The sequence below is a fragment of the Panicum virgatum genome, unplaced genomic scaffold (assembly GCF_016808335.1).
Source record: "Panicum virgatum strain AP13 unplaced genomic scaffold, P.virgatum_v5 scaffold_199, whole genome shotgun sequence".
In the NCBI taxonomy this organism is placed as follows: Eukaryota; Viridiplantae; Streptophyta; class Magnoliopsida; order Poales; family Poaceae; genus Panicum; species Panicum virgatum.
Genome location: NW_024376263.1, coordinates 491,883 through 498,313, shown reverse-complemented (window position 1 = coordinate 498,313; position 6,431 = coordinate 491,883). Strand labels below are relative to the sequence as shown.

The 6,431-nt window shown below is 48.3% G+C and overlaps 2 long non-coding RNA genes across 4 annotated transcripts; both read left to right on the top strand.

The window, feature by feature from the left end:
- The first annotated feature begins 347 nt into the window (after positions 1 to 347).
- Positions 348 to 2,412, top strand: LOC120693901. Its single transcript, XR_005683216.1, has 3 exons — positions 348 to 1,311; positions 1,931 to 1,996; positions 2,169 to 2,412. It is a non-coding gene; the product is annotated as an uncharacterized LOC120693901 (long non-coding RNA).
- Positions 2,413 to 3,611: 1,199 nt separating this feature from the next.
- On the top strand, positions 3,612 to 5,383 carry LOC120693900. 3 transcript variants are annotated; one of them, XR_005683215.1, is made up of 4 exons: positions 3,612 to 3,920; positions 4,226 to 4,289; positions 5,126 to 5,218; positions 5,305 to 5,329. It is a non-coding gene; the product is annotated as an uncharacterized LOC120693900 (long non-coding RNA). The 3 variants fall into 3 exon arrangements; XR_005683214.1 differs by having other exon boundaries at positions 3,615 to 3,920; positions 5,126 to 5,213; positions 5,305 to 5,383; XR_005683213.1 differs by lacking the exon at positions 5,305 to 5,329 and having other exon boundaries at positions 3,628 to 3,920; positions 5,126 to 5,280.
- Positions 5,384 to 6,431: the final 1,048 nt, after the last annotated feature.

Below are 6,431 nucleotides of genomic sequence, written 5' to 3'. Positions count from 1 at the left end.
TGAGGTGACCACTAAGGTCGGAGTCTCTTTCACCTCCTTGCCTCTCTCAAGGAAACCACTTAGGTCTCTTGAGCTTCTTCACTAGAATCACAGGATAAATACAAACACTTCGGGATGCCCTCACAAATTGAGCAACACAGGCTATCCTAAAGAACACCTAGCCGCCTAGGGTTCCAAGAACGCAAGAGTAACGAATGCAAATCAAGTCGGCTAGATGGAGGGATCAAGTGCTCAAGCTATGAATCGAAGTTTGCCTCACTCATATCCCTTCTCTCAACTCAACTCTTGCAAGGATTGAATCTAGAAGCAAAGAGGAGAAGTGAGAGGGAGAGTGAATGCTATGGACCTCGCCGGACGCCGGCCCTTCGCTGACTCGCTGCCGGCGCTCGTGCTGCGTCCGCGCGAGCTCCAGCTGCTGGCGCTAGGCTCTGGCGGCCGACGCGCTGGGCTCCGGCGGCCAGCGGGAGGCGGCGACCGACGCGTAGAGCTCCGGCGGCCAGCGGGAGGCGGCGGCGCGCAGCAGCTAGAGGAAGAGGAAGAGGGGACCAAAGAAATCAAGCAACAAGAACTCACTAACTCTGCTGAAATAGAATAGATCGAGAATGGGGAGAGGAAGACGAAGTGGGGAGCAAAGAAATCGAGCAGCAACCGGCTACGAACTGAAGAAGAAGAGGAGATCGAGAATGGGGAAGGGGATTAACTCACCGGAGGAGCTGGATCCACGTCGCAGGGGCGCGGAAAGTCCACTGGCGAGCAGGGACGTTGCTCGTCGCCGGCGAGCAGGGGCGGGTGCTCGTCGCCGGCGAGCGGAGGCTCGTCGCCGGTGGCCGGCAGGCGGCGAGCGGATGTCGCGGCGTCACCGCGCGGGATGCGGCGCGGTGCGGGCGTGCGGGAATGCGGGGGAGAGCCAGCATCGTGGCTAGGGCGACGGGGATATGCAACTTCTTGTTGGGCTGGGCCCTATCCACGAACGCTGATACGCCGTGTCCACCAAACCGATACGTATCAGCCCACGTATCCGAATTTCGTGAAAATAATAAAAATCGGATACTCCTCGGATACGTATCCGAGGCGTATCGGACACGTATCCGTATCCGATACGTATCCGATACGCGATACGCGTCTTCCAGCAAGTATCCGTGTAACGTAGGTTGTATGTGAAGCAAACTGATTATATTCCTACGTGGCTTACTAATGTTTGTCTTTCTATAGGACAAATGTGTGAAAGACGAACTTAACTCGGAAGAAATCAAAGTTCAGTTCTTGCAAAGGGAAGCCTCTTGGTGCTACATTGCGCACTGCCATGTCATGGTAAGATACAGAATCCCTTTTCTCTATTCTTTTGAGTGATCAGAATATTGCCTCTTTTTCAAGTATTTTACAAGAATATAAGTATTTGTTATTTCCAAAGTCTCTATGAATAAATATTAAGTGTTCCAGGTCTTGTTACAATGAAAAGCTTCTTACTGAATATAGGACAACATTTCTTATTGATGAATACTGATTCAATTTATTGTATTATTGTTGTAGTTGTATTCAGATTTCACCTTAATCTATTTTATCCAGCCTACTTTCAAAATGAACTTTCTTAACTGCTAATTACGGAACCTTTTTGGTCTTAGCTTTGAAAGTTTTGAATAGAGACTACAACTTTTTTTTGTAGAAATAATTACTATGAATGAATCTACGAATTTTTATGGAACTGTGAATCTGATATTTAACATTGTGTTTCCTCCAGAACGAAAAAAGCTATTTGCTGCCCTTTGCTGTATTTAGCATACACCTGCAACGAGTCTCTGAATTACATTATTAAGTTTTCTAGAAGTTGTCGGACAATTAAGAGCTTCTCTCTCAATATCTCAAATGGCTTTCAGATTTTCTACATTTGTAGGTTTATGCTCTTGCAAATGATTAATGGAGCTCTCATTAGTCAAATTGCAGGACTGGTCTCCAAATAAGCTTTTGCCAAGGCTACGGGATCCTGTGCCCAGCAAAGGTTAGTGAGCCCTCCGTCCAAGTACGTAGCATTTTTACTCTGTTTTGTTAGTAGCCATAATGCTCCGGGAACCAAATAGAGATTACTATTAGGCTTAGTAATGATATGATAGCAAGGTGAACTGAACTGAACTATTAGGCATGTTTTGTTACTTTGGTCTTCCTAATTTCAGGATAACTTTGAGAAGAACCAAGCACCGAGTGGATAGAGGGGAAAGAAGGGGCAAAGAAATATAGCTTTTAGTTGTTGGAGAAATATTTTAGAAGTATTTGTAAGATATTGCCAATTTGTACATGATTCTTTGTGAACACATTTGCCTTGAACTTGAATCAATGGATTTATTGGTCATTTATTATTTTCTGGACACAAGAATTAATTTTATGAACACAGTATATAATATATGGTTATGCAATGAATATCTATGAAAGCACCTTTATATGTGTTGTGATGCAATGAATCAGTCATTACTATATAACTTGTCTAATACACACGAAATAAATATGTGCCCATGAAAGCACTTTGTTCAGCATGTAAAATGCGCATCAAGATGTCACTAGAAAACGTTACTATATCGGTAAACATGCCAATAAATGTATCTACGTGATTGTCTCTACCTTGATTAACATGTGATAAAGTGCTACTATATTGTGTAACTAAACCAATAAACACATTTTGTAGATGTGTTTGTAAAAACGTATCAATATTTGTTCACATGAATCAAACGTGTCTACGAAACGTCTTTTTCTTTTATATGCACGCTTAAAGAATTCGTTTTCATAAAGCCTGACACGGTCCATACGAAGACGCTCCTAACACGGTTTATGAAAACATGCCTAGATTTGTATAGAGACGAAATAAAACGTGTCTACCTCCAAATTAAACATGACTACAGATGGTGTATTCTAATTCATCTTATCATATAAAACTATTCGTGCTCGGACGATGCCTAGACGGACCCTGGGTATGGAATAACTATTCCATACCCGAGCCTCCTTCCGCACCCATTTTTCCATCTGCATCCGGTCCGCGCGGCCCAGTTTGACTCGCCCCCACCACCCACACAACCACCCACGGCCCCGACACCCAGCTCCCCCCGGGCCGCAGCAACTCCCTCGCCGTCGCCGCTCCCTCCTCTCCCAGCACCCCCAATCCCGTCGGCGACCCTCGTGCCATCTCGGCGGCCGTTGCCGCTCCTTCACCCCCCACACGCGCCCCAACTCCCTCATCCCGGCGAATCTCGGCATCTGCGACCCGCGCGCTTCCTCGACCTACGCCCCTACCACCGCTTCCCGCCTCCCACCGCGGGGAGCAGTAGCGGCGGCGGGCCCTCCCTTCCCTTCGTCCACGGCGGCTGGCGGCGCATCTCGGCATCCGCGACCTGCGCCCCCACCATCGCTTCTCGCCTCCCACTGCGGGGAGCAGCGGCGGCGGGCCCTCCGTCTCCTTCATCCGCGGCGGCGCAGGGGGACGTGGCGGCGGGCGGAGCAGCGGCGGCTGCGCCGAGCAGGTGCACGAAGCGGCGGCGTTGGTGGCGGCGGAGCAGCGGCGTGCGGCCAGCGGGCGGCGGGCTCCCGTACCGCCCCGACGAGGACGTCCCCCTCCACGAGCTGCGCAGCGGCGTGGCGAGGGCCAGCCGCGGGCGGCGCGAAGCAGGTCCAGGCGGCCTAGCGCGCGGGGGGCAGCGAGCAGCGCATGGCACGCGGGCGCAAGGAGCAGGGCGGCACACGGATGGTCTGGGCGCGGCGCCGTCCAGTTGCTCGCCCCGGCTACTCCCACGCCGTGACGGCGAGCTGCAGACATCTGCGCCGGGTGCTGATTCCCGTCCTCCTGCTGTCCTGGTACTAGTCTCCTCCTGCCGCACAGCGTCCTCGACTCACCCGCCTCCGGCCACCCTGTAGAGACCCTGCGTGGATGGAGCCTTCCGGTGCGTCATTGTATGCCATTCACTGCTTCCGTCGACTCCTTTTGTGCCTTTATTAAGATGTATTTTGATTCCCTACATTTCAGTTTATGCAGTGATCAGTGGATAGCACGAATATTGAAATTTATTCCCAGGTTATAGTTATTGCTAGATTAGATATATGTTTTACGCATAATAATACGCTGCACAATTGACCTAAAGGCAAGATACCTTTAGTTCATTCCCAGATTTTACTCAAACTTGCGTGGGTAGTAAAACTCTACCTCCTTCCATCTACTTTTCATGTACTAATATCTGTGTATGTGCAGATTCGCTGCTGTCACACACTGAAGACGTTCAGCGTGGTTCGCCATGGGACCACTCAACTAGAAGGTCATATGTGCATCAATTTTTTTTTTAATTGTCAGTGGAATTCTTAAATATGTGTCCTCTTTACCACATATATTGGCTTGGCACTTCAATTTCAAAAATTTTTAGACTGAGTGCCTTCGATTCAAAATATGACCCAATCATTCTTCCTGTAAGTTTTCTTGCAGTTCATCTTTTTATTTGGATGTTCATAAATGGTAACACACATTTCGACAAGATATCTGCCTTCTGCCATTTAGTTCACAGATGTGGGACAAAATTGTCCCCACTGTCCCACCCTATCCTTTTGCGTGTCTTGTCCCACCCTATCCATTTGTGTCTAATGTATCACAATCAAGTCTAGGTAATTTTTACAAGAGTTGTTCTAGATGTATATTAGCTGTGAGCTAGTTTGCTATGAAAGGATTTATTGAGCGAAACCACAAAACAAGATGATCCCATTCTTGCATTTTACATAGGGCCTGGTTTTTAGATGCCATTTGTAGTTTTTATGCCATCACAATCAGTAGTGCCGGCACATTGATCTTGTAACAGTAGTTTTGTTTTTAGTGGAATAAGAACTGCATGTAACCTTGTTGCACCTCCATGCTACTACACTAGTGTTGTTGTTTGCAGCATATAGGTCATCGCGATGTTTGTATGTTCCTCAGATAAATTATGTGCCTTCTTCACTTATGAATCCCTATCTTGTTCTTGATGTGCTTAAGATGCAGTATTGGGGACACCTTATAAAAAAGGTGTAGTAGCGATACTTAAATGCTAAACAGAGTTGAATTTATGCTGTTATGTGCAATTGCATGCTGTTTTAGCATTTCATTTGTAGATGTTGTACCTTTCAGGGAGGAACTGCTGGAGTTGAGCGGCTGCACAGGTCAAGAATTTTGAAGAAGTTACTCAAAGAACAAAAGCAAGCTGGCAGGATGTATGGTGGGGTCTGTTCTCTGAAGGTCTTGCAGCTGCAAGGTTTACTTGTGGTGAGATTCTAAGACTCAAAACTCACAGCACCTCTATTGTTCAGAAGTGGCCTCGGTTGCGGCGGCGGCAGCATTGTTCAGCATGCGGATGCGGGGAATCAGCCAGCGGTGACGGCATGGAGCTGGCAGCTGTGGGGGATCCAACGGCAACAGCATCGAGCAAGCTGCTACGAGGTTTCTGGAGGTGGGAACGAGTTCACATCACCGGATCGGCAAGTGCAGCTGTGTACGGTGGTGGAATTCCAGGTATAATACAGACAAATCCAATCCAGTTGTTTGATTTTGTGAGTGATTTATTTGATTTTCGATCCCAACTTTCTGCATCACCTACCTGTTCAACGTGGCTGTAGCTCTTAGTCGATCTGATTGAGCCTAATGATTTCATGTGTACATCCAAAATTTGTAGAGGCTGGACTAGCCAACCAAATATTTGGTACTAGGCCAAATCCTGGATCGTTTAATTGCCTAATGCCTTATATATGAGATCATATGTTCGGATCAATATACTTTGCTAATCTAACTCAAGAGAGAAAATAATGGTTCATTGTACTATATTTTGTCTGATAAATATGTCTTGTTCCATCTATATGCTTGTGATACATGCCCTATGCCTTTGATTGATTTCCGTGTAAACAATGACTTTGGTATTCAATGTTCTGCCAGGTGATGAAAGGAAAAATAATTAAAATCTGGGCACACGCAGTTTGCATTATCAAACTCTGCAGCTGTCGGTACCCTGTAACAGGGATACCCACTCTTACTGCAGCAAGGCAGGACCCGCGTAGTTACCCGTAGCTGCGCGGGAAAGATGGAGTAGCCAGGCCCCACAGGCCAGGTTTTTCCCTCACCAGGCCAACGGCCCCGGACCGTTCCCCGCCTGAGGATGGGTCCGGTGACGCCATGTGTCTACACAAAAGGGAAGCTCCGAGCTGACCGCCGAGGCCTCGGACCCCCATAGGGGTCCGGGACCTCCTGCGCCCGTCCGGGCGCCCCTCACCGTGTAGGGGTCCGGAGCCACCGCGTGTCCCGGATACGTGGGGTTGTGCGCGAGTCTTCCGCAGGAAGACTCGCCCACCTACCGCATTTAATGCGATGGACAAGGCGTGCTCTGCCGCCGCGGTACACAAGACAGCCTTTTGTCAGGCCCCGCTGCACACCGCGTATTACCAAG